Raw genomic sequence first — 22,986 nt, 5'->3', positions numbered from 1 at the left:
GCAGAAACTGCAGCAGCAGAATCGAGTTTGGTTTTTTTTTTAATCATGGTGAAAGTGCAAGACTTGCCATGTTTTTCTTTCCACACCATTGCCCTGCCCTGTTGGTGTGTTTTCCATGGTCACAGGTGGTGTGTGCTGTTAATCTGGGCCCCATTAGCACCAGGATGTGCTACCAGAGTTTTCACCTCAAATATTAATTGAGACAGCAGAGCAAATTCCTAGAAAGTGTGAGGAAATGCCTAGAAAGAGAAAGTCACAGAAAAAATTGTTAGAAAGCACAGGGAAAATCCCCCAAAGCACCACTCAAACTTCTGGAGAGCAGCTGGGGGAAAGGCTTAGTGATTTAGAGGAGAATTCCTAGAAAACTGAGGGCAAATAAATGAAAGCACCATGTAAATTCCTAGAAAGTGGTGGGAAAAATCTCGAGGAAGCATCAGTAAAATTCCTAGAAAAACACAATTAATTTTTAATTAAATGAATTTGTTAGTTTAGTTTTCTAGAAAACATCCAAGATGAAAAGCATCAAGTGAAAGGACCAGAGGAAATAGCCTCAAGTCTCCCCAGGGGAGGATTAGATCAGATATTAGGAACTTTTTATTTCACAGAAAAGGTTGTAAAATGTTTGAACAGACTATCCAGGGAAGTGGTGGAGTCACCATCCCTGGAAGTGATCAAAAAACGTGGATGTGACATTTGAGGACATGGTTTAATGGTGAACATGTGCTGGGTGATGGCTGGACTTGTGACCTTAAAGGTCTTTTCCACCCTGAAAGCTTCTATGATTCTATGAATTGAATTCCTAGAAAGCAGTAGGACAATTCTTAAAAACAAAAAAATTCCTAAAATGCCTGGGGAGAATTCACAAAAAGCAACAGGAATTTTCCTGGAAAGCACATGTTGAAAGGCTGTGACAAATTTTTCCTAAGTCACAAAAAATAAATCTGAAAAGCAGCTGGATAGATTCATAAAAAATAGCAGAAAGTTGCCTAAAAGCACCAGGAACATTTCTAGAGAGATTCTAAACCAAGAAATTTCTGGAAATCAGAAATGGAAGGCTCCTAGGAAGACTCCAGATTGAGGAATTTCTGGAAAATCAGGGCTATTGCTGTAAGCCTTCTAATGCAAGGATACTTGGAAGGAACTGGGGAGGCACAGGGATTTTTTAGAAAGCTTTTGGGCACAGGGATTCCTGAAAAGCAGTTGGAAATGCCTGGAAAAGATCTGGATGGAGGGACTGCTGGAAATCCAGGGGAGGGTTCAGAGAGAAGGGGTGGATTGGGACAATTCTCAAAAGCCATGGGAAATGCTGATCCATTTTCCTGGGAGAGATTTGTCCTCCCAGTCAGTTACAGCCCCCCAAAGTCTCCAGGGGGAAGCAGCAAAAGGACAGCCCTGGAGGAGCATCTGCAGCAGTCCCTGGTGGGCTCTGGTAAATATTTACCAATTTTTGAGCTGAAAACCACGGGGTAAGGCAGTGGAATCCTTACACACATCCTTTTGGGGATGGAGAGCACAGAGCTGAGAGGCTTTTGGGGCTGCTTACACGACTTCAATTCAAGAAGCCTTTTGCAGCAACTCAAGCAAAAGAGAAAAGACCCACTCATCAGAACTTATCCTTTGGAGAGCCCATCTAATTCCTAATGAGGTTTCTCTGTGTCTTGCAGCTAAACAAAGCCCCAAAAAATGCCTTGGCAGAGGACAGGCTCTGTGTGAGCATGAGCTCCTGCACCAGGGTGCTGATTAACTGCATGGCCTGATTGTGCCAATAATTAAAAATGCAGCACTGGGCACAGCCAGACATCCCAGGAGTCAGGCAGGTTCTGCTGTGGGTGCCCAAAATTTTAATATCTGTCTTCTCTTATTTTGCTTCCCTATGTTTGTATCTCTATTCTCTCCTTTTTCCTTTTTTATATTCTATTTTCCTTTTGCTCCTTTTTTTTTTTTGTTTGTTTTGCTTTATGTAAGCAAGCCAAAAATTTGGGGTGAAATGCAAGCAGGATGGGCTGGTAAAAAGTGGTTTTATGGCACACTGGTGCCTCTGAAATCACAGGGGATCTGCCTTGAGCCTGGTGCAATTTAGCACAATCTTGAAGTGTCCTGTGTGGATCATCTGGGAGCTGTGAGGAAACAGCTCCATCCTGGGCACACCAGCTCTGCCTCCAAATTGCTTTCTGCCACTCCTGGCCACTACAATCAACTCCTTCACCCTGATGATTTCTCTGATTCCAGCAGAACATTCAAGCTGCTGATGAGGAGAGTGTCAGAGACTGCACAAAAAGCCCAAAGGTTTGGGGCTGTCAGGTGCTGAGCAGGTCTGATGTGCCAGGGATGAGCCTGGAAGGAGGGAGGGATGATCCCAGCCTGCAGCTCTGGGGCTGCACATCACTTTGATTTTATGCTTCCCATGTCACACCCTGTGGGTGGGGGGCTGCTTTATGCACGAGGGGAATCGTGTCTCTATTCACATATAAATTGGAAATGTATTAAGCCTGTCAGTTATCCTGGTTTATGTGCATATTTTATTTCTGCTTCGTATTCAGCTCTTTCGCAGCCACAATATTTTGTGTTCCTTGTATGAAAATTAATAAAAAAAAATTGGATCATCATGAAAGGCTTCATTTCCTTAAGCTAGCAGTGGTGAGAAAAAATTCCATCTGCTTTATGTCACCTCAGTTTCAATCAGTCAAAAGTAAATTTCCATCAACTCAATCCATATACCTTTCCTCTCTGTTTACTCTCCCTGTACTGCATGGAATCAAGCTAAAGTGCAGGCAGACTTTTATGGGCTTTTTAGATTAGTGCATATGGTGTTGCACAAAGACAAGAAATACATCTCACTTGCACCCTCCTGTTGCTGCCCAGGGAAGCCACTGAACACATTCCACGTGCCTTATTTCCCACCTGGATTTATGTCACTTCTCTTTACAGCCTTTGAAATTTACTTATATTCTTCCCCTCAGATTAAGAAACTATTCTGCCTGCTGTTGTTACTTGCAGGCTGTGGCTGGATCCCCTCTTAACATTCCCTTGGATAAAACCTTGAAATGTCTCAGCTTCTCCAGCCCAGTTTTCAAGTTTTATTGTTAGTTTTTAACCCACTATGATTTGATGGACAGTTTTGGCCAGGTGGATCTGACCCAAATTCTGTGTTCCCTCTTTGGCTAATTCGGGATGGTGGGAAGAGACACACCATGTCTCTCCTTTCACCTGATAATTGCACTAATTGCTACTGGCTGCCTTTCTCCCACTACCCTAACACAGCCCACAAGGGAAAACAAAGCTCCACCTGGATTTTAAGAAATGGAAGAAGCCTGGCTGTGCAGATTTTTCCTGGGAAAACTCACCACCCCATAGCCATCATCCCATCCTGGGGGTTTCTGCACTGCCCCTCCAGCACACCAGGCTGGAGGAGAGGAAGCACTGCCATGGTGCTTAGAGGGAAAATCCTCTGTCCTGGCTTGGGGAAGGTTGGACAGCCCTGCTGGCACTGTGGGGAGCTGCCCCCCCAAGGCAGGGAGCAAGGGATGGACACAAAATGTGAATTCCCCATGGCAGAGCCTGGATGCCAGACTGCAAGGCCAGTCCTGGACCCGAGGCAGCCAAGCACACACCGTGTTTGTGCAAACACTCTGCAATTCATTTGCTTTTTTTCACCTGAAGCTCGCTGTTTTTTGCCAAAAAGACTTTTCTGATTTCTCTCCACACCTCTCCCCCATAGCCATTACATGAAAGTTATTTGCTCTCAGTAATTGAGAAGGGATGGGCAGGGCAAGCAAGCCACTCACATTTTGTTCAAAATCCTTTTTGTGCCCTTCTGGTTTAGTTAAATTTGGTCAGGCTTTTCTGCTGCCCTTTGGACCATAGCAAATAACTCATCACTTCAGATTTGGGACGGTGGAAAGAGAAGGAACAGGAGTGCCACCTGCAGCAGAAAGACTAAAATGTAGGTTCTCCTCCAGCCTCAGGGTCTGCAGGGTGAGTATCAAGCAGGGATTCTCATTTGGTCCATATAGAGCTCTGACTTTCAGGGAAATCACCCTGTGCAAAGACAGAAAACTCAGTGTTAGTTAAAGGTGGGAATCTCTGTGTTGCCATTTTCCTGAAGCTGACTGAAGGCAGAAGATGGTTTGGCTTGGAAGTGACCCTAAATATCACCCTGAAAGCATTATTGTCTGCAGGCATCACTGTGATGCTGGCAGGAAACACCAGGTGAACTCCATCCAGCCAAGTGTTTGTGGATTTAGGGTGGTGCCTGCCCAGGCCAGCAGCACTTTGCCAGTGTGTGAGCAGAGCCCCAGGGGCAGAGTCCCTGCAGCTGGATCCTCCCTTCCTCCAGCAGCTTCTGGATAACCCCATAGGGGAGCGAGAATGAGTGTAGCAATGGCAAACCTTCCCCTAACACACCTGGTTTTCACATTCTCCCCTGAGGTCTCAGGTGGCTTTTTCCCACCAAGCTCTTCTCACTCTCCAGCCTGAGAAGGGCTGAGATTAAGACCAGCACTGCTGCTCACAAACTGGGCTGTAGGACTGTAACTTCTGCCCAGGGCTCTCAGAAGGACGAGCAGGAAATTGCACTTGGAGCTGCTGCTGCATCAAATCTTGTTTACTATCAATTTGCTAATGCCAATCTTCTGATTTAGTGAAAACAGACTCACACAGCAACACCTTAGTTATGTTTCCAATCAATCAGCAGGCAATTAATTAATGCACAATCACTGTTACACTCTGCACTGATGGGTAGCACAGCACAGACACAGTGAGACAAGACAACAACCTGACCTGATTTTCCATGCACACCAATACAGCCTTTTTTACCCTTTTTTCTGAGGTATGAGAGTGCAGAACACTGGAGTTGCCCAATGTCCCAGGCAGCCCATCTCTGACCACAGGCTGTACAGGAGGACAAGGTCACAGACAGAATCCCCATGTGCTATTGCACAAGATTCCCACAAGCAGCCACAAGCAAGCAGTGCCTGGGGTTCCCCCAGCTCCAGCCCCTGCTCACAGACCTCCTGCTCTGCTCCTCTCTCACTGGCACTCAGCCTACAACTCACTGTTATTCACAAATATTCACAAATATTCACAAAAGGCCAGCACAAATCCTGCTGCAGCATTTGGGAAAGAATGGGCAGCTCTCACAGAGCATCTCAGGGAGCAAAAATCCCAGGAATGTGGCAGAGAGCAGCCCAAAGGGGAAGATGCTCTGATCAGATCACACAGACAGGATTAAAATCATGTGCACAGGAGTATGTCAATTAGCTGCTAAAAAAAAAAAAAAATAAAATAATAAAAAAACTTAAAAATGCCACCAAAAAAAAAAAACAAACAAACAAACAACAAAAAAAAAAAAAACTAACAGAGAAAACCCCCCAAAATACTAAGATAACTGTAAGTTTCCATAAAACATCTTCTATAAGAAAAATCCCATTTCAGTTAAATTCAGACATTCTGTGGATGCTTGCTTGCTAATGATTCCTCATTAAAGAGAAGCACAGGTCAGCCCATAAGCATCTTGGTAACATCTGTCTTCCAGTCTGAGAATGTCAAGATGAAGCACTTCAACAGCTTCAGCAGCAGCATGCTGTGGCTTTTGCACATAAATACATTCCTGTATTTATTTTGTATTATGGAAAATATCAACTGTTTCAACTGACCAACCAAACAAAAAACTAACCCAAAAGTACTGCTCTGTGCAGCATCATCCTCACTCTTTAAAGCTCACTTTGAACAGGAAGAGGTTTTCCAAAATCAAGCAATTTTCCAGGTTTGACAATCTAATCTTAGCCCATGCTCCTAACATGGGGAGCAAAACAGGAATTCATGAGGGAGGACACAAATCCTGTTTAACCACCAGCCCAGTTTGAGTTCACAGAAGAAAAGCTAAACAGGGATTTTACAAACTCACCGGGGTGGGCAGTGCCAGGGCTTGCTACCCTTGTCTGAGAGCAGGTCAGAAACAGGGAATCCCAGAGGACATCAAGATATTTTTTCTTTTATTAAAAGATCTAATACACCAGCATTTGATGGGTGATGGCATAACTTGCTGTCAAAAGCCTCCTTCAGCTTGTTGCAATGAGCTTCAAAAATTACTGCACATGAAATCTTTTCTTTCCTTGCCTGAAAGCAGCAGAAGATCACGTCCAGATTATGGCCCTTTCCCACATCCTGCAGGACCCAGGGTGTACAGCTGGGTCCCTAAGATGATGCTTTAAATCTTTAACATGCCTTTCAAGCATCTGTATGTGCTTTAAATGTGCCTTCCCCAGAAGCAATTTAAACTGAAAATTGCCTTGCCTGCTTCACACAGATGCAGAAGAGAAGACAGCGAAAAACCCCACAAAAAACTAAACTGCTGCAAAGAGAAAATACAAGTATGTCAATGAAATGAAAAAACAGCACCAAAGACATTGCCGGTTAGTGGAGCACATCTACCAAGCTGGTTTTTCTATGAAAACTTGTCAGCAAGCTGGTGAATGCCAGCGAGGCTGGAGCAGATCTGTGGATCCTCCCATGGAGGAGATGCTTGGCAGGAGCAGGATGAGGGCTGGTGGCTCCTGCAGGGGGAGGATTCATGAGAATTCTGGAATTTCTTGAGTTGCAGAGCACAGATGCTGTGATGGGAGCCTGAAAGGGACCCAAACCCCTCAGCCATGGGAGACTGAGACCTGGCAGGAGAGGAAAATGCTGTTCTTTGGTGTTTATTAAGAGAACCATGAGTGGGAAGGTCTCAGTGATGAGCAGCAGACACAGACCCCATCCCTAAAGACAGAGCTGCACTGGCTCCTGCAAGCCCAGTTTGCTCACCCTGACTTCCCACAGGACAACCCTTTTCTCCAGGCTCAGTCAGTCCTGCACAACAGCCAGGATGTGGCTCTAGACTGGGAAAACAAGTCAGAAAGGAGAAATGTCAGAGTGCCCTCCCAGCAGAAACCAAACCTCTGTCCCTCACCTCTCATCAAGTTCATTATCCTGGAGGGATGATGAAGAGGAAGGAACACTTCTGGGAGCACTGGGATGGGCCTGGCACCCTCCTGTTGATGTTTATTCCCTCTCTGAGTGGGACTGATTGCTGTCACAGCAGGATGGGGTAGGTCCAGACTGGAGCCCATGCCCTGCCCTGCTCTGGTCTGGAGCCACCTGCAGCCCCAGGGCTGAGCCCTGGCTGTGCCTGCACTCATTAAAGAGCCTTCCTGGGCCTGAACCTGCTCCTGAATTATTCAAGAGGAGATGTGGGCTGAGGAGCACACAAATAGAGACATCAATAAGTGACCTTGGGCAGAGGCACTCTGTCACCCACAGAGACATCACTGCAGTCCCTAATACAGGGATATTAAAAAGATTAAAATAGAATAAATAATGCCTTTCCCACCAGTCTCCTTCACTTCATATGTTGACAATTTTCCTCCCAGCAAGGTACACTGCAGAAAGCTGGAGCTCTTCATTTGCTGACTGCAGAAACAGCAAACAAAATCTTCATCAGAAGCAAAAACCAGGGGGTTTTACAGCTGCAAGCCATAAGTGACTTGGATTTTAAATTTAAAATATAGTTTTTAATTAGTACTAATCTAGTTAGTTCCCTAGAACTAAGATGTAAGTTTGCTATAAATCTTTCAAATGCTCCTGGAAAAAAAAATGAATGCTGCTGCTTTCCCCATGTAAGGCATCATTCTCATCTGAGTCATTACAATGTGGATGCAATCTGAGGAGTCAGTGCTCCTGGTTTGAGGGTTGGCCAAGCACACATTTGTCTTTTTTGCAGAGGGCAGTGGAGAAGTGGGTGGAATAGATGCACTTAGACAGACTTTGCTGCCAGAAAATGGCAGACTAGCCTCTGACTTTGGGATTATTCTGCTGCTTTCAGAGTCCTTGTTTTGACCAAAGTTACAAGACAACTGAGTGGCACAGTCAGAAATACCAGCAAAACTGCTTCCTGTTGGAGCCTCTCTATTTCCTTGTTATTCATGTGTTTTTCTTGCACTCCTTTACCTTCTGCGGTGCCTCTGCACAAATTCAATGGTTACACCCCAGAGATGATGATTGAATTATCCCACAATTGCCACCTAAAGAGATTTAAATCAAACAGAATATATTGGCTGTTTTTATTCTGAGCTCAAGAGAGCCCATTCCTGAATTTTCAATCACGTTAAAGTGGGGAATCAAATTAATCAGGAATTGGATGAAGTGGAAGGTTCTTGATCAAAAAATTTATTGTAAAGTTCTCACATGAATTAAACCTGCAGGCTGAGGAAGCAGCTGCCCCGGGGCTTGCCTGAACTGCAGGGATTTGTTTCAGCTGGAAATGCAGCAGAAGAGTGGCACCTAATGGCCAAACATTTCCAGGGAGCTGCTCTGTCCCTCCTTTTCTCCACTGCCATCATTCCTGGCATTCCCTGTTACACCTGTCCTGGTCTGCACGATACAAACCAAAGGATGCTGTCTTTCCTATCACAGTTTGTTGGATTTTTTTTTTCACTTTGTCACATATTGTGTCTGTACATCTGAAATCAAAACAACCTTAAACTTATTTCCTCTCTTCTGATGTATTGCTGGCTGCTGTTGCATTGAAGTCTGAATTGTGACAACAGTCAGATACCCCAAAGAAAGGCACAAAGTTCCTCAGGAGCTTTCCTCCTAAGCTCCCAGGACTAAAAGTGATTTATGCCCAGAAAGGCAAGGTTTCATCCCTTCAGCATGGAAGAAAAGCACAGGCAGAGCCAAGCCTCCCTTTGCTGCCCCAGGAACATGCCCAGAATTGCCAACTTTGTAATTGCAAGTGAGATTTGAGGGGCTCTGCTGCCTAATGATCCTCAACCTGGATGGAAAGGGCAGTGGAGGTTGTGCTGTGGCAGAACTCCCCTGTGTTCCCATTTCCTTGGTGCAGTTTTTGCTGCAGGTAGTCTTTGCAGCAATCTAAATTTTAAATACTCCAGCAGCCTGTTCCCAGGAGAAGGTCAGTTCCAGAGGCAAATGGAAACACTGAATTAATCTGACCAATGTTTTATAACGAATGAAAAATTTGCAGATGTATGTCCCATACATAGTTTTTGTAACAATGCCTGCATTCTGTGCCCAGAAACTGTGTCTTATTTTTGCAGAGAATGGCTTTAGATGGAAAGCAGTACTTTTTGTCCTTGCTTGGAGGTCACTAAACCCATGAAATTCACCCAGCTATACCAGCAGAACACAAGAATCTCCCAAATCTCCTCTGATCTAAGCACTGAATGATACTTTTTTTATTCAACAGGATTCTGCTCCTGTGGCCAGCTTCTCATTAACCCAGCCTCTGGCACCCTTGTTTTGGACAAGCAAATGCACACAGGTTAGTAAAATCACGGGGCAGGGATTTTCTTTTCATTTATATTCATTTGCAGACCTGGAGAGCACCATCAGGGCTCGTTAGCAACACAGCCAGCAACACCAGGAGGAGTGGGAAGGAAGAAAGAAAGGAGGTCAGGAAGCCAAAGAGGCTAAAAAAGGACTGGGAGACACCTCTCTGGGTGCCCACTGCCAGTCTGGCAGGTCCAGGACAGCTCTGCCCATCACACACTTCCTTCCCCTCCCCAACCTTGCCACCTCATGAATTTCCTATTTTAATCACTTAGTCCTATTTTCCAGCACATTCATCATCTCATTAACAGTAAATGCCTTTATTAAGCTAAATATGAAATCCAGCACTAAGCTGTTCAAATGGGTTTTTAGGGGCATGGACAGGTTTCCTTCTTCCCTCCTCCAATCTTAGCATCCACATTCAAATCATTCTCTTATATATTAATGTAGTTGTCTGGTCTCAATCTTTAATTAACTGTATTTTTATGGAATCTCGATTTTCCCAAGAGAAAGCAATATTTAATATAGTTCAATGTTCACCTGCCTTTTCATGGAGACAGGTGAAACAGTGCCTGATTAATTTTATCCATTAGTTCTCTGTTAATTTGAATCATGAGGAAGGGAGAGAGGAAATACATTTAAATCCCTTCTCACAGTTCATCTATTTTGGAGTTCCAAAAATGGGCCAGGAACATAAAAATTTTCTAGTTTGTGATCTCTGACCCTGCTGGCCTGCCCTGACTCTTGTCAGGAAAACTTCCCTTGCAGGGAGACACCAAAGAGCTTCCATTTATTTGATGTCACCAAGGGAAGGTGAAGAGGTCTCCAAAGTACCCACATGATTTTCTTTTAAGGAAGAGCTCTTTAATCTGTCAGACAGGGCCAGGACAAGACCCAATGGCTGGAAGCTGAAACTGGATCAATCCAGGCTAAGTATGGGGAGTCATTTCCTAATTATTATTTTTCTATAAACCAAGGGGAGTAATTAACTACAGCAACATCTTCCATTAGTGCCTGATAGATTTTCTATCACGGGAAGTACTTGAACTACAGAGTGTGGACACAACCAGCTCAATCACACAGGGCCAAGCAGGAGGAAGAAGGTGAGTTTTTCTTTCAACTGTGCCACTGGGGAAAGAAACTCAGGATGCTGGCTCCACTCTGGTGCCAATGGCTTTTTAAAAAGCAGATTAAAAAGCTGAAACAGCTGAAAAGGAGAAGTACAGCTGAGATGCAGAAAGCAGCTGAGATGAGAAAGCAGCTGAGATGCAGAAAGCAGCTGAGATCAGAAAGCAGCTGAGATGCAGAAAGCAGCTGAGATCAGAAAGCAGCTGAGATGCAGAAAGCAGCTGAGATGCAGAAAGCAGCTGAGATGAGAAAGCAGCTGAGATCAGAAAGCAGCTGAGATGCAGAAAGCAGCTGAGATCAGAAAGCAGCTGAGATCAGAAAGCAGCTGAGATGGAGAAAGCAGCTGAGATCAGAAAGCAGCTGAGATGCAGAAAGCAGCTGAGATCAGAAAGCAGCTGAGATGCAGAAAGCAGCTGAGATGAGAAAGCAGCTGAGATGCAGAAAGCAGCTGAGATGGAGAAAGCAGCTGAGATGCAGAAAGCAGCTGAGATCAGAAAGCAGACTGCCCAGAGGAACTGCTGGGCTGAGCTGAGCTGGGATGGTGCAGCCCAGCTGTTAGGAGCAGCTTTGAAACTAAACAGAAATGCTCCTGGGAACACTGAAAAAAGGTTCCTCCACCAGTGAGGCTGCTGCACTTCCTCTGACATCTTAAAATATGGAAGTCCCATCCTGACAAGTGGGTCATGCCAGATGTGGAGCTGCCCTCTCCAGAGGGACCAGTCTCTGGGAAAGACAAGGGCTGTGCCAGGGGCAGCTGTGGAACGTGTCACTCATCTGTATCCATGCCTGGGACAGCAATTCTAGCTCATCCCAGTGGCCAGCTGGGATCACTGGCCTTGCTGTTTGCTGCTAGACAGCAAAAATGACTTGCTGGTTTGCTCCCATACTCTTAGAGACAAGTTTATGGGATGTGGTGGGCTTTGGGAAGAAAAAAAGATTTGTACTAAAATTTGTATTAAAATAACACCAACAATGCCTAATAAATAAAAAAAAAAAGGTCCCATCCTCCCCCTCTTAGAGGGAGGGGAATCCCTGGAATGAAATGTTTGGGCAAAAATAGATGAAGAGAGAGAATAGGCAGAAGTCTGAACCTACTACATTGGGTCTGAGAGTCTGGCTAGATATTTTCCTGTAAAGCTCCCTAAATATCCCTTGTACTTCACCTCAGGGCTGAATGGCAGCCTAGAGCTATGTGGGAGCAGAGGAGAGCTCCCTGCTTTCTGTTCTTCCCATGGGTTGACACCATCAGTGGTGGGGGTTGCATCACTTGGAGAGTCAAAGGAGACCAAAAAATTCCCAGTAACATTTTGGAGGTAGTAAAATGGAAAGGAAAGAGAAGGCAGCAAAGACTCAAGTTTGGATTCAGTCAGAGTATGACCAGCTAGTTGATCAGTAGGATGTTGGTATTATTAATAGAAAAAATTAAGGTACTATCACTAAATAAATAGACAGGGAAGAGTCAACCATGCTAACAGTTGCCACCAATACCAGAGTCAGGAGACAGCTAAATAACGTATTGTAATATCAGAAACACACTGGTGACCCAGTGCTGCAACATGAAATGAAAATGAATCAATAGAATGTAATGAGAGAGAATAATACGTGGATTAGTGAGGACAGAGATGGATTTCTGATCCAGGATTTTTCCCAAAAGACAGCTCTGTGCTCTAAGAACTATAAATCTTTAATCAGTTCATCAAGTACTCAGTTATTCGTCTGTGCCTACACTCAGGGCTGGATAAAAGTGCCTTCTGCATCTGAAATTCAGTTTCTGGGGCTGAGCAGAGGTGCCTGGCTCCTGGAGTGCATCCAGATCTGGAGTGAAGGGACTGGAGAGGGCAGTGCTGAGGGATTGGAAATGATCCAGCCAAGGCAGAGAAATGATCCCCCTGCAGGACTCCTGATGGGCAAAAGGGGCAGGGGGTTTATGGGGCACAAGGGAGTTTATGGGGCACAAGGGGGTTTATGGGGCACAAGGGAGTTTATGGGGTACAAAGGGATTTATGGGGCACAAGGGGGTTTATGGGGCACAAGGGGGTTTATGGGACACAAGGGGGTTTATGGGGCACAAGGGGGTTTATGGGGTACAAACTGCCTGCTGAGACAATCACAGAAAGGGAAAAGGAGTTTGTTCCTGGTGCAAAATCTTGTGTATTTGGGGGATGAAGCAATGGGAAGACAAGTCCAGAGCCCAGGCCTCCCTTTCACTGGACCCCTCTCCATTCTGACAGTGATTTCTCTCTGCCACCAGTACAGTCCAAATATTGCAGTATTCTAGCTCCAGACAACAGAGGAAAGTGCTCCTACTCCAGAGCAGCCACCAGCTGAGTCACTCTGTTGGGAAAAGTGGCTTCAGACTCTCTCAGGAGAAGGTTAGAAATGAATTCCTGAGCTCACACTGTAACTCATTATAAAGAAGAGATTTTGCCCTCAGCACCTCTTCTTGTTCTGGAAATGTCTAAAAAGAAAGCTGCAGCAGTTACATTTTGTGGGAAACTCCTGGCAGGTGAGGGTGAGCTGTGTCCTCATTCCTGGTCTGGGTTCAGGGGAGCTGCAGCAGGAGGATGGCTGCTGGCTCTGTGAAGAGTGTGGATTTTATTAACCCACAACTAAAGAGGCAAGAAGTGAAACTTTCTGGGGTCTGGGTGGATTTGACGTGGTGGATTTTGGTATGAAGAAAAAGCACAGTAAATTTTGGATCTCAATTTTTATCTTGCCTGAAATGAGGGTTTTTTAGAAAAACTTTCTGAAGTCAGGAGATTTATATCTTACTTCCAAATGGAACAGACTTTGCTGAAAAAGGCATGGATTTTACCAGGTCAATACAATTTATGATGAAATAGGAGACATTTAAATCTAGTTCTACATAAATAGCCCAGGCAGGAAAGTAGTGGAGCCTGATAAAAATTTAAAAAAAAAAAGAAAATTAATCCATATTTAATGTATCTGCATCAGAAAATGTAACATCAGCCAAGGAGATCTCAAACCCTTCCTGCAGAGGGTAGGAAAGGGAACAGACTGCACATGCCAGCCAGGGTGTGGGCAGACTCACTGGCTGCACTTTTCCTAAAAGGGTTCACAGCACCTTTCCTGAAGTGACATTCAGACCAGGTTCAGTGCCAATGTCATACACAGTTAACAGAGCACAGTCTGGAAAGTGATTTTCCAAGGGATGAAGCAGAAGGGTAAATCTGGAAAGGATGAGTGCAAGGTGCTCACTGTGGGTGAGGTGACCTGAACCAGGGGCTGAGGGCACCAAGCTGAGACCATATCCCAGTGTGCTGGGCACTAAATCCAGCCTGCCAGAGGAGAGAGATGCAGTGGCAATGTGGGAATACATTCACTGGCAGAAATAGAGGAATTCAGCCCTCCAAGGGGGTTTGTCAAAGCCCCCCAGGCTCCCACAGTGAGCACCTTGCTCTGGCTCTGCTCTGCAGCAGCAGATGGTCCAGCACCACCAGGCAGCTTCAGCATCCAAACTCTGTGAGACCTCTGTTCCTTGAACTTGCACATCTTTCAAGAAGAAAAATGGGGAAAAAAACGAGCTTGGAAGCTGGGCTTTAGTGCCTTGAGCCAAGATTCACATGATACCTTTTAACAGCCTTTCCTTCCCTGCTTTTCAATTAACTGCTCTGCACCCAAGATTGCAGACTGTCAGCTCATGCAAAGAGTAAATCCTTTCCTAGAGCTTTTTAAACTATTTTCTCAGGCTCCTGACTGCAGAGGGCTGTGAACAAACTGCTTGCAAGGAGGGGAAGGAAAATGAAGTGAATGGTTTGTAGCATCAGCAGCATTTCTCCCAAGGTGTTTGTGCTGCTGCTCTGCTCCAGGGAGCAGGAGCTGTCACATCCCAGTGGACTCTTCCCAGGCAGAGTCATCAGTTTTGACTTCATATTTCCTTGGGGTGAGATGGAAATTTCTCAAGAATAGAAGCAGGAGGCAGAAAGACACCTACCTACCTACCTATCATGCACAATCTGTGAGAGGTGAGACAAGAAGGGACTACAGAATGTTTCCAATTTGCTTCAGAGCAAAAGGAAAGAGCAAAAGAGAACTGAAATGCTTTAGCAAAACCTGACACTCCTCGTTTTTCAGGTCAGGACCAAAATGGAAGTGACATTTGAAAAGGATGCCTGCTTTTCCAGGAATTTGTTTGAAAACTAGGTGTTGCTGTACTGCAGGAACTGATGCTGTGAACAAATTGGTGAGAAATACAGGATTTAAAAAGAATCCTCCACTCTGGGGACATGAAGTGAGCAAATTAAAAATCAGAAAATTTGGTAAAATGTTATAAGTGACCACAAGTGAAAGGAATTATGTCTGCAGTTTGCAGGAGGAACCTGAAAGAGAGTAGCTGGATATGGGGAGGTTTTTTCTTTTGGGTTTGGTTGATTGAGGTATTTTTTAATTCCAAAATTGTATCAGTTTCTTTATATATATATATATAGAGAGAGAGAGAGTACACAACCTTCCAGACCTGACATTCCAGATTAATTTTTAATTCTCTCATGAAGGAGCAAATTTGAATAAATAAATAGTGGCTGAGAAAGTAGAATGAAGCAGTCCCAGAATCACTGTTCCCTCTGGAAAAAAAATGTAAAAAAATAAAAAAATAAAAAAATTAAAAAAAACACCAATACAACAACAAAACCAACTCTATATAGAATAAACTTTTAAACCCAAACCAAAAAAGCCAGGTTCACCATGGATGCAGCCCAACATTATTCCCTGCATTCAGGCTTGCAGAGACAGAGCCCAGGACTGCTCAAAGAAAAATTCCAGTGTTAAAATCTGGTCATTTTTCCACTTCCATCATTGACTGCTTCCAGATAAGGAAATGCACTAAGTCACTTGAGAAGCCTTTAATGTGCCTCCAAGACTTCCTGGGCTTTAACTGGTCATTTCCTCACTAAAAAATGCTTCAGACCACTGGGCTGGGGCAAGGCAACCTCAGCACCCCTCCCATTGCATAGCATTTATTATTCATTTTCTTGTAAAAGGAAGCTCCAGAAAAATCTCAGAAAAAGAGGAAAAAGACTAAGAAAGAGGAACCCACTGACCCATCAGCACAAGGAGCAGGGACAAATATAAGCAGGTCTATATATACACTTAAATATGTAAATACGCCCCTTCCTGAAAGAGTGACAAATTGCAGTAAACTACATCTCCTGCTGTTTTACTGTAATTTGTTCCCTTCTCAGGACATTTCCCTTGCCAAGAGGAAGGGCTGGAGCCCTCCCATCTCCCTCTCTCCCTCCTCCAGCATCTCAGCTCTAAGCTGGCACAAACCCTTTGCTGCATTTTATATAACTCCATTGGTCTGACTTCCCAACTGCTTAACAGCCCTTATCAGCAAATAAAAGCCTCCAGCAGCAGATGAGCAAAGTGATTGAGAAAGCCATAAAAACTGGAAAGAGAGAGCTGTCTGTAGTTAAAACAAGCCTCAGCTGCTGCTCCCCAGCCAACTCCCCCAGTAAGGAGGGAGGATATCAGGTTTATTACCCTCCCTTTGATTGTATGTCATCATTACAGCATTGTTTTCCCACATTCCAATTCCTTCCTAGCTCCCTCTTGCAATAAAAAACAGAGATTTGGGTTCTTTTAAAAGATTAATGGACACAGCTGCCCTCATACTCTAAACTTGTGGAGTGGCTGGATATCACTCTTGAAATTCCAAATTTTGGCAGTTTTCTGCCAGGGCTGGAAGGCAATGATGTGAATTACAGGAGAGTTGTGTGGAGGGGAGGGGGTGGCACTGAGGAGAAATGAGACCTGCTGAGAGACAATTCATACAGAAACTCCAGAATTAACACCCCTTTCTCATGGAAACAATGAACAACTAAAGCAAAAATGGTTTACATAGAGGTTTATAAAAGGAAAAAAAAATAAATTTTGCACAGAATGATTTGAGACTTGTCTGTGCTCTGCTTTGAGGGTGAGTAGGAAGTGATGCTCAAAACCAAGCATGAAATCATTGCTCTGAACACAACAATTGATTCACGTGGGAGAAACATCTTGGGGTTGGATCTGGAGGTGCTGGGGTGGCTGGGACATGGGCAGGTTACACAGATCAGCACAGGAGGTGCAGGGGTAGAGCAGAACACAAATGAGAGCAGGGGAGAAAGGTCTTTTGGCTGAAAAAAACTGAAACTTTCTTTTGCTGGTGGGAGACAGTTTGTAAGCAAGGGTTGATTTCTGCCTGGCTCTCCCAGCCCAGGAGGATTGGTGATTGCCCTTGGCCTTCAGTGAGCCCCTGATCCCAAAATGTGCCCTTGCTGAGGGTCTGTAAGGTCTCCAGAGCCAGCCCATGGTGTCCCCTCAGCTGTCAGGCCAAGCACAGGCTGACAGCTCCCAAAGAAATGCATCGGGCCAGGCAAAGCTCACAGGGGTTGAGAGGGACACGGGGTGACCCTTCCAGCCCAGGTGACACCAAGGGACACTCGTGTCCCCAGAGTGGGGCTCAGTTCCAGCCCTGCTCACAGCCTGGCCAATTCCCAGGACAGGACAGCAGCAGGACAAGTGGAAGTAAATCTAACCTGACCTTCACTACCAGCCTGTGTGGGACCCAAAAGAAGAAACCCAGACCTGTGGAGCAGCAGTGAATCTCCTGCCAACCCAGAATCTCTTCTTGCCAGCCCAGAAATGCTGTGTTCTCACTCTAGCTATCATGTCTGCATTTAGTATTCATTGCCATGTCACTGATCCTCATGAATTCCTCCCATGTGCATGTGCCTCTCTCATCCATTTCTATCAGCATCCCACTGTAATTTATTATTAGTTAAGAATTAATAGACACTTGGAAGTATAATGTTACATTTTTGTCTTCTGGTGCTCTGAAGCATTTCATGCAGCAGATCAAGCATTAAATCTGTCATGTAAACACATTATTTTGTCATGTGATGCATTATGATAGCCCACTCCCAGGAAAATGAAAAGCACTTAAGGGTTCCTGTTTGATGTGTACTGTCAACAAAACTCAGGAAGAATTTATAGGGTGTTGTGCTTTAATGAGTACCTGTTTAATAGGGTTTGAGTATCATTCAAAAACGTGGCTTTACAGGAGACATGTGATACATTGAATTTCAATGTGAATTATAAAGCCCAATCTAGATCTCCAGGCTTCTACACAGCAAAGATAATAAGATCCAGGGAGCTGTTTATTAAAAATAAATCACGACCCTTTCTCGTTTTCTCTTGGAATATTCCTCTCTCCTTCATCAGGTTTTATGAAGCTGCAGGGTTCATGTGTGGAGGTGCCATCCAGTATCTTTGATTAGGGCAGAATAACTCAGCTATAGGGAGGGGATGAATGAACTAAAGAGAAAGGAAGAGCTGATAAACACCCAGCCACTGGCAAGCCTGACAAAGTTTAAGGAAAAGAAGAGTTTGTTCATTACTTGGGAAAACTTTAGCGTTTCCAGGTGGAATCTTCACCCAGCCCCTCACACCTGGCCAGATGTATCACAACAGCAGCACAAAAGTGGCAAAAATCTGAACAAAGATGGAATTTTTTCTCTCTTTCCTCCTCCAGATGCTGCTGGGAGCAGTGCCTTAGGATTTTATCTTGTATTTTTTTTATGTATTTGTAACCCTGCAATTCTGTAATGTATAACTCTAAACTCCATATTCAGTGCTAGCTGCTGTCCTTCCATTTTGGTCAGACACAACAATTCCTCTCCAGGCCTGGGAATCAAGGACACCTCACTGCCTCAGATCCTGAGAAATGTAAACAAAAGTGAGTTGGGGGGGAGCAAATTTGGGGTAAATGACTTTATTACCTGAAGCTGTAATTGGAAGATTAACCCCCAATATGCAAATGGACCAAACTTATAGAAGTGTGAAAACCCATGACCCATTGTGCATTTTGGGTGTAGCCCCTGGGGGGCTTTGTCTGCCTGAAATGTACCTGAAGACTCTTCAATAAATAGAACTGCTTTTTACTCCTTAGTTTTGTCTGGCCTCTGTTTTCAGGTAGCCCAAAAAGGCACCAGGAGCACCTCCCACAAACCAGAACAAGATACAGTGGGATATGACAAAAAAAGAGAGCAGCCTGAAGATAAATCCCAATCCCTGAACCAGCCAAGCAGAGCTTATAGAGGGAGCAAAGGTGGATCCACCAAGTGGATCCAAGTTACAGCTCCCCTTGACCTCAAGGAACACAGTTCACAGGGTCAGAGTCCCAAAACCACCTCTTCAGACAGCTTTGGTTAGAATTCATCAAGACCTGATGCAATTAAATGCTCCAAGTTATTAATACTAACAAGATTTACTGCTCCCCATTTACAAATGATTTGCATTTTTATGCATTCTTTTAGCATGGATCATCACGAATTTCTTTGGTATTCATGAGGTTGCAATTTGTGTATTTCCATAATTACCTCATCATATTCCCCATTAGATAATGGACCAAGGGCATAAAACACCAAGCAGAATCCAAAAGCAGCATTGGCTCTCTGCTCCACTGAGAGGCTGGATGTCCCTTGTCCTTGAAGCAGAGCTCACAGGAAGGCCCTGGGAAAGGGCTCTGCCCCAGCGTTGGCTGAGCCTTGCAGGTAGAAATAAAATTTAAAATATTTTTTTTAAAAATCAGTGCTTGATCATTGCAGCCTGTGGGAGTTTCCCTCCTCACCCTAACTGGCTCCAGTGACACATTCCCTCTGGACTGAAGAGGTTTGTACCACGTGCATGACAAGCCAAGGAATCACAACCATTTCCATTCCTTCAAAGTGGGACACAAGTGAGAGCTGAAGAGCCAGAACCAGCTTGGATAAACAGTCCCCATGCCAGGACACTGTCACCACACCCCCTAAGGGACAGTTTGCATCCCAAACCCACCCAACCCAAACCTCATGGAAGCACTGGAAGGAGGGGAGATGAATTTCATGTACATGGAAACCTTTTTGTGCACTTAGGAATGGAGTTGAACAGATTTAAAATTAACAGGCTTAGTTCACTGCTGGGCAAGTGATCTAAAATGGCCAATAAATAATTCATCCCAGCACCATCCATCACTGCAGCCTGGCCAGTGACACAGCCCATGTTGGGGGCTGGCTTGGTGGAAAGAGACAACTTAATTCAGCACAAAGTGAATAATCCAAAATCCCATCAATGATTCATTGCTGGATTAAAAGCTAGAGATTTCTCCATAAAATTCTCTGCCCTGCATTAAATATGCAGATGATTGTGTGATGTTTATTAACTACTGGAGGGCTTAGTTAAGGGTGACACCAGCTCTGGCGCTTGAGAGCACCCTTGAAGCCATGAATCTTCATTAGGTGTGCATTTAAGCATGAGAAGGGGTTACCTTCCAGGATTCAGTGCTCACTTACATCAATAGAAATACAGAATATGTCTATGAGATAAGAGAGTCAGGCCTTATTGAACTTTGTTTTAGAAAACATAACCACAGAGAGGATTTACTCCCTAGTTGGGGTTACCTACCATACACCTCTTCTCTTAGGTATTAAAAATAACCAAAAACACCCTACAAAAAACCCCAAACACCCTCCTATATAATTTTCCTTTTTTTCCCTAGATATTAAAAAAAAAAAAGAAGCTGCATTTTGAAACAGTCAGAAAATATTCAGTTTCTTTTCTGTTAAAAAAAAAAAAAAATTTTGGGAAGTGGTAGATTTCCCTTCCCCTTAGAGAAGGGTCAGTGTTTGAAAGACTAAAGAAAGGCAATGAACTTTTACCAGAGATTATTTCCCAGCACCTTCCTCCCCAGTCTCTCCATTGGTATTTGCACACTCCAGTTTCCCTCTCTCTTCCCAGTGTCCTCATGGTCTTTCCTGTCTCACTTTCAAATTACTTGGAGCTCTTTAGCTGAGGTTAGACAAGAATTCCTCTGAGGAGAGGCTGAGGGAGCTGGGGGTGTTTATCCTGGAGAAAAAGGAGACTCAGGAGGGACCTTCTTGCTCTCAGCAGCCCCCTGGAAGGAGCTCAGAGGGGATCAGGCTCTGCTCCCAGGAAAACAGCAACAGCACAAGAGATGGTGTCAAGCTGCACCAGGGAAGGTTCAGTGGATGTCAGGAAGAATTTCTTCACTGAAAGCACTGTCAGGGCTGCCCAGGGAGGTGGTGTTCCCATCCCTGGAGGGGTTCAAGGAGCTGTCCCTCAGTGCCCTGCTCTGGTGACAAAGTGGGGATCAGTCGTGGCTTGGACTCGATGACCTTGGAGGTCTTTTCCAACCTGACTGGTTCTGGGACACCCTGGGGTGAGGAGATGAGGGTGAGGAGACGAGGGGTCTCTGAGGGAAGCCCCACTCCAATCCCAGTGCTCCTCTCAGTCCTGAACACTCCCCAAAGTGATTCCCTGGAGGGCTCCTTGCCAAGCCCCCTCCTGCTGCAGGGCAGGGGGGCTGGGTGGGGAGATGAGCTGTGGGATTGCTCAGGGCTGACATTTCCTCTCCCAGGTCACTGCTTCCACTGTGTGATTGCAGGAGCTGCTGAGTCTTGGGCTTTGTGTTCTAAATTAGCAAGAGAAACCAAAACCACGCTGCTGCCAGCTGGGAAGAGGAAACCAAGAAGTGCAGGGTCACCACAGGCTCAGGAGCACAAGAAAGCCAGAGGGCTACTGGGACTGGCAGCAAATTGTGTGGCTAGAGGCCACATGAGCCAGAGTCAGGCTGAGTGCTGAAAGCATTCCCTGAGCCCTGGGCTCAGCTGAGCTGAACTCCTGGCTGGGAGCTCCACTGTCCCTGGAGGAGGCTGCACTGATTCTGCCTGGTGTCAGCAAACCAGCATCACCCTCACAGCCTCTTCTCATCCCTCCAGATGTTTCTCTGCTCAGTCTTTGCAGCTCAATTTTGCCATCTGCTGTCATGTCTGTGGCAGCACGTCCCATTTCCTCTTTCTACCAGGCCAAAATTTTCCACTTTTTCATGCATTCATCTCACACTGTGTGGTTATCTCTGTTCTTTCCCCAAGTCCCATGATGCTATTTATTCTTATTTCTAATTTCCTATGTACTCAGCCACATTCTTCCCTTCTGCTTGCTCTTTCTTAAGCCCCAATTACATTTCACCTTTGAAACCAAGAGATTTAGTTATATTAACCTTAAAAAAATGCCTGGAAAAGCACATTAAGGCTAAGAAACAAACCTGGAAACATAATGAAATGTGCTGCTGGGATGGAAAGGGACCTTCAGAACAGTCAGCTCCAGTAAAGTATATTAAGAGAGGTCTCTTATTAATCTCAAAATGGTATTTAATTCATTCCTCTGGTTTCTCTTTAAAGGATTTGTATTCCTAACTCAGCACTTACCTTTTTTTTTTTTTCCCCAGTAATTCCTTCTGTTTCCTCATTAGTCAATCCCATATCCCAAAATATTCAGATCTCCCTTTTTAATTGCTTTTCTGTACCTTCTCCATGCTAATCTGGCAGTTCAGTCATTATCTCCTCATGTCAGACCTCCTTTACCCTCTTTAATCAGTCATTTTGATACAGACAATTGTCCACAAAATACTGGGGACCAGTAAAAATTGTTACTTGGACCAAGAGCTAAATCCTTCATTAATTAAGCACCTTGCTCCACAGAGCCAAGCCACATTCTCCAGATATAACAACATGGACTCTGAACAAATTAAAACCTGCTTGGCTCTGCCACAGGCTCCCTCTGCAAATCCATAAATGCTGAGATAACTCCAGCAGCTCCAAGGGCTGGGGAGAGGCCCCAGACCTGGGTGATTTCAGCCCATGGTGCAGTTTGGGATGCCAGGATGGAGGGACTGGAGTTTTGGGGAAATGCAGGGTGGTTTTAAAGCAAATGGCTTTGCTCCTTTGCCCTGTGTATTGTTTTAATCTGTCACCAGAAGGGTTTTTTGGCTACAGTGCTTTATCTTTACTCAAGTGTATTTTTTTTCCCTTCTAAGGTAAAAGTCTTAAAAACAAAAGCCAACATTTCCAGGTGTCAATGACATCCTCTCTGACAGCCTTTTCTTTCTAAAAACTTGCTGCTCTCACCCAGCTTTTCTCCACTAGACCCAGGGACTGCATTCTGGGGCTCCTGTTCCTTCTGGAAAGCAGCATTTCCTCCAGCAACATTTCACTTTAACCTTTCCCTGAACATACTGACAGCCCCAGTCCTCACAAACAACTTCAATGGATTTTCATTTAAACATAACCCTCCCCAAATCCTTGCTTCCAATTGCCATTCTAAACCCAAGGCTCTCTCCCAATAATTGGGCTGAATAAAAGGATAAATAGGAATGCTCAGTGGCATAAGTTACACTCACAGCTTCCCTGCAGCTTCTCAGGGCTGCATTTCCACATGGCTGATCAGATCAAACTCACTTTGTTGGCTCCCATCTCTTCTCCCCTTGTGCAGCTCCCCAAAACCAGGGCTTTTAACTCCAGCCAGCACCACAGCAAATGTGCTAGAACCTTCCCAAGTGAGAGCCAGCTCTGCTGTAAAGAAGTCATTAGTGAACAGCTAATTAGTAAGAACAAAAGGATTGGCCCAACTCTGCCAATTGGAAGCTGCAATGGAGATATTGTTGACTTAATTAACAGGTTTAATTGGGAGGGGGAA

Source organism: Oenanthe melanoleuca, chromosome 13 (assembly GCF_029582105.1).
Source record: "Oenanthe melanoleuca isolate GR-GAL-2019-014 chromosome 13, OMel1.0, whole genome shotgun sequence".
Classification (NCBI taxonomy): domain Eukaryota; kingdom Metazoa; phylum Chordata; class Aves; order Passeriformes; family Muscicapidae; genus Oenanthe; species Oenanthe melanoleuca.
The sequence above is the reverse complement of the archived record's forward strand: the minus strand, read 5'-3'. Positions refer to the sequence as shown.